We start from the raw sequence: 6,000 nt of genomic DNA, 5'->3' as shown, positions 1-6,000 counted from the left end.
GAAAGGGAGAAAAAAAATGAAAGAAAGAAAAAAAATAAAATGAAGTTATTAAAATGGAAAGAATTATTAAAAATAAAAAAATTAAAAAGTAATAAAAATCTAGAAAGAGAGAAAGAAAGAAGAGAGCAACTAAACCAAAAAATAAATACACCAGTGATAAGAAGTGCTAAAAACTATACTATAAAAAAAAAACAAAAAAGAACCGACAGTCAGAACCCTGGGACAAATGGTAAAAGCAAAGCTATACAGACAAAATCACACAACGAAGTGTACACATACACACTCCCAAAAAGAGAAAAAGAAAAAAATATATATATATATATAAAAGGAAGAGAGCAACCAAATCAGTAAACAATTCTACCAATGATAATAAGCTCTAAATACTAAACTAAGGTAAACATAAAACCAGAAACAAATTAGATGCAGAAAGGGAACCCCAAGTCTACAGTTGCTCCCAAAGTCCATTGCCTCAATTTTGGGATGATTTGCTGTCTATTCAGGTATTCCACAGATGCAGGGTACATCAAGTTGACTGTGGAGATTTAATCTGCTGCTCTGGAGGCTGCTGGGAGAGATTTCCCTTTCTCTTCTTTGTTCCCACAGCTCCCGGGGTTCAGCTTTGGATTTGGCCCCACCTCTGCGTGTAGGTCGCCTGACAGTGTCTGTTTCCCTCCCAGACAGGATGGGACTAAAGGAGCAGATGATTAGGGGGCTCTGGCTCACTCAGGCCAGGGGAGGGAGGGGTGTGGATTGTGGGGTGAGCCTCCGACGGCCGAGGCTGGCATGATATTGCGACAGCCTGATGCATGCCATGTGTTCTCCCAGCGATGTTGTCCCTGGATCACGAGACCCTGGCAGTGGTGGGCTGCACAGGCTCCGGGGAGGGAAGGTGTATCCACCTGTGCTTGCACAGAGGCTTCTTGGTGGCTGCAGCAGCAGCCTTAGCATCTCATGCCCGTCTCTGGGGTCCACGCTGATAGCCACAGCTCGCGCCCATCTCTGGAGCTCATTTAGGCGGTGCTATGAATCCCCTCTCCTCGCGCACCTGAAACAATGGTCTCTTGCCTCTTCGGCAGCTCCAGACTTTTTCCCGGACTCCCTCCTGGCTAGCCATGGCACACTAGCCCCCTTCAGGCTGTGTTCAAGCAGCCAACCCCAGTCCTCTCCCTGGGATCTGATCTCCGAAGCCCGAGCCTCAGCTCCCAGCCCCGCCCGCCCCGGCGGGTAAGCAGACAAGCCTCTCGGGCTGGTGAGTGCTGCTCGGCACTGATCCTCTGTGCAGGAATCTCTCCGCTTTACCCTCCACACCCCTGTTGCTGTGCTCTCCTCCACGGCTCTGAAGCTCCCCACTCCGCCACCCGCAGTCTCCACCAGTGAAGGGGCTTCCTAGTGTGTGGAATCTTTTCCTCCTTCACAGCTCCCTTGCTGAGGTGCAGGTCCCATCCCTATTCTTTTGTCTCTGTTTTTCCTTTTTTCTTTTACCCTACGCTGGTACGTGGGGAGTTTATTGCCTTTTGGGCAGTCTGAGGTCTTCTGCCAGTGTTCAGTAGGTGTTCTGTAGGAATTGTTCCACACTTAGATGTATTTCTGATGTATTTGTGGAGAGGAAGGTGATCTCCATGTCTTACTCCTCCACCATCCTGAAGGCGTCCCCTGACATATAATTATTATAGACGTGAAACTGCTAAGTGTCCATGAAGCAATCTCTTTTTATTATCTACATTATAGTGGAAGGAAAAATGTTCATATATAACCTGAGTATAAGTCAATGACATACAAGCTTATTACAGTAGAGTCAACAAACTAAAAATTTGCTTCCATATATTATACTTTAATTTTGTTTTGGTTCCATCTATTTTGTCTCATGATGTATAAATGACTTACCTTTATCCTAAATCTAAGAAAAACTTTTTCAGATTTTTTTTTTATGATCTGAAGAGAGCAGTGGTTTGAATATCTTATTTTGCTTGTTAAATTACAAAACTTGCAAAATTAAATCAAATGTCTCACATCTAAATAATTATTTGTGATTTTACTTTATAAACACAATAATTTTTTTTTAATTGTGACTCTTTATAGGTCACAATAAGATGCAACAATCTTTGAAATTATTTTGGAAGGTTACATATAACTTTATTGAAATAAAATGACAGAAATAAAATAAAATAAATGATTTTTCCCAGATCAGGAAATTTTCTAATATAAGTTTAATTGGTTTGACATTGAATTCTGCCAATGAAAGTCTTATATTAAATTAAAGAATTTTATTTCTTTCAAATTTATTCTAAACTTTTGTATATGTGTATACCAAACATACACAGACATATGCATTTATATATATTTTTTCCCTTGGAGAAAATATATTTATTTCCATGATATAGATATTATATATATATATATATATATATATATATATATATATATGAAATAGTTGTCCAGTTCTGATCTGAAAATAAATTGAAAAGAGAATGGTGAAAACTTTCAGAAATCTGTAACTAGGCTTTGAACAGCTCTTCCGTAGCTGCTCAAGGCAAATAATGCTTGTGTTAGTATCTAAGTCATATGTAACAAAGGAGAAATTCTCAAAATACTATGATGTTGTTACAATTTGTTACAACAAAAGGGAAACTTCACATCTTTTTAGCTTTATGAAAAAAGCCAAATAAAACAAAAATGCTGAAGTTAGACTTAAAAACAAGAACACAGCCCTTCCCTACAATCATATAAGAGAGGCATTATGAAAGCAGGTGTTCAGTGGCTTGGATTTACCTAAATTTGGTTCAGTCAATGACTCACTGTTGAGAAAAGTTGACCTAGTCAGTTTTAAAAATAGTGCCTTTTGAATACTAGCACCCAGGGTGAAGTTGACCAGATAGCACACATTAATGGCATAGTTTTGTTATTTAAGTTTTTTTTCTATGACTTGCTCAGTTATTGCAAAAAGCAGCAAATACATCTAAATTTTACTTATCCACCCTCCTTTATCCACAACTTCTCTAACGTTTTCTGTGCTTATTCAGTTGGCTACAAGACTGTGTGTGTCCGTATGGCTGCATGATGATAGCAGATTGGTTGTTGCATCATCACCTTTGTTTTCTCAGTGATTTCAGTGTTTAAGCCACCAGTGATATCCACTGTCTCCCCGTGGTCATGTGTTGGAGTGGTAACCAGAATAGCTGATTTGTATTAACTGCAACAAAGGATGTTTTCTAGAACATGCTTGGTGGCCTTTCAGTTGTTTTATTGACTGGACCTCGTAATGTTTTATTCTAGCACAGAGTGCACAATTTCTCACCATCCCAGACCACTGTACATATAAACAACAGACTGATCTACTGTCATCCGTAGAGCAGCCAAAGTACATCCATGCATTACATCAACTGTTTCACCACCCTTAATTCTAACCCATCTGCCTTTCATTACTTTTTCTCTGAGTCCACACCTACTTGGTTTCTTGCTTCTCCTCCCTTTCAGGATGGATGGATATTCCTCCTCTTCTAAGGTGTTTCTCATTTCTAACCCAGTGATTAGCATTTTAATACCTGTCCCCTTGATGCATTCATTTCTTGTACAGCTCTGCCTCTCAATTTATTAATCTGTTCTCTGAAACATTTCTTTTCTCTTTATTGGGTTTGTGCTCTTCAAGTTCATTAAGTTATATCCAGAGCCATGAAAATAGACTCTCACTCTTCTTCCAGAGAACATTCTGGAAAAGGGTGTGTCCTTTTTTTTAAAAATAGGAACCACAGCCCACTAGACTGCAATAGCAGGGTCTATTTCTCACTGATCTCTTCAGCTTTCCTATGTTACGCTAATAAGGGAATTCTGCCTGTAAGCTCATCTGAATCTATGACTTGTGCTCCTCTTTCCTCTCTAAATATCTACAATTATTTAACAAAAACCAAACTGCCAATTCATAAAATATTCATTAGCAACTTCCACACAGTCCAACATCCTTCAATTCTCTTTTGTAGACACATATACAGTTATACTAATCATGTTCTTTTTATTAGTTGTTTCCATTCAGGAGAAACCTATGTTAAGCATACCCTTTTAGTTGCTATTGCTTTCTGAGCAATTGCTTCATGCATCATGCCAGACGTTTTGATAAGTGCTTTATAAAAATAATCATATTTAATTTTCTCAATAGTCCTACAAGATAGGTTGTAGTAGTAGTAGCAGGAGTACTTCCTTTTTCATGAGATGAAGACTGAAACTAATGTGATTAAATATTTTGCCCAAAGTTACACTACCAGTAAGGAGACATGCCAAGCCTCTAGTTCAAGAGTGTATAATTTTGCAACATTAATCAATAATGTATGTGACCTAAATAATATATGTGACCTAAGCTCTATTTTGAAAGTGTAAAAACCTGTCTGGGATTGCAAGAATGAATATCAGTAAGACTGAAAAAAGGAAAAGGCAGTTCTGCCATTAATCAGGGTGGGTAGGAGGTTGGACACAGACAAAGGTAATCCCCAAATTAACAGAAAAATTATTTCCCTGAGGCCATGCAGTAAAATGCCATAACAAGCCTCTCTTTGTATAACTTTTGCCTGCATACCAGTGATGCTCCCAGAGTTCTCTGTTTTCCTCATCTATTACTGAGGACATCTAATTGCTAAAATGCTGTCATCTCATGACAGCACCCAATTCCTAGTGAATCCTCCTTCTCTTAATCTCACCTAAAACCAGCAGCTAATCCGGAATTAATGCCCTCTTCCCTTAGACACTTTTCAAAATAATTCAGCAGTAATCAAAACCTTTCAAAAGATGCTTCCTTGCTCCCTCTTGTCGTGTGGCATTTCAGAGCTCCTCTGGAGTGCCCTCCTTTGCTGCATCAAGTTAATACATCTGATTTTATCAGACTTCAAATTTGTGCCTGGTGGTCTTTGGCTGATTAAGCTTTTAACAATGCATAGTGAATTAATACGCATAAGTAATTCCCAGAGGAAGAAAAACAAATAGCCATTAAATATTAGAAAGAATGCTTAGTGCCTCTTTTAATAAAAATACAAGTTAAAATGGTATGCCACTCTATCAATTTGGTAAAGACACTTAAAACTTTTAAAGATTCTGTATTATCAAGAGAAGACAGGTACGTAGTACAAGTACAGGGTAGTAAAGGAGAGGAGGCCTGGATACTGTCACACAGGCAGGTGGAGTTATATGTTACTTCAAATTCCTTCAAATTTTCTGGAATGAACTTTGGACTTAAAATATTCATTTGTAATCTAACTTTTAATATGTTATTGAAAAAAATAATAAAGGTACAGAAAAAACTTACTAGGATATTCATGGCAGCACTTGCAGAAAACAATGATATAAATGCCCCCAAAGAGACACTTAGTTAAACAAGTGATGGTACATGTGTAAAACAGAATTCTGTGCCAACAAAAAGCCTTTTGTAAATTAATATTTAGTGACATAATATGCTGCTAAATTAAAAAGGTAACATTAAGCAATACATACAGGAGATCAAAATTTCATTAAGAATTTTAGATGTGTGCATGCGTAATAGGTATATATAGAAAAGATATTAATCAAAATGCTCTTAAAGGCTTGGGTGGCAGAATAATAGGTGTCATTCTCTTTCTTGTACTTTGTGCACACATATTCCTTTATAAAGCAAAATATGAATATGGTGTGTAATGAATCTGAAATCCATAAACATTGTCATTGTTTCAGGCAAAAGAATGTTAGTAGCCAATATTTTCACTATTTCTTATTGGCTTGCAATTGGCTATAGTTAATAATACTTATATCATAAGCCTGATACTTCATTCCACAAATCCGATACCCTCGATACATCAGACTACATTTTTTATGTGAAAAGAAGGAAAAAGAATGGAGTAAGTTAACAGACAAAGGTCAGTGAAGTTCAAGCCCTTTAACCCAAAGCTAATCCATAGATTAGAGCAAATACATTCCTTTCCATAGACTTGATTTAAGACCTCAGATGACCAGAGAAATGGGTTAAACATGGTACAAAACATACAT

Source organism: Mesoplodon mirus (assembly GCF_964341445.2).
Source record: "Mesoplodon mirus genome assembly, chromosome: 6".
NCBI lineage: Eukaryota > Metazoa > Chordata > Mammalia > Artiodactyla > Ziphiidae > Mesoplodon > Mesoplodon mirus.
The sequence above is the reverse complement of the archived record's forward strand: the minus strand, read 5'-3'. Positions refer to the sequence as shown.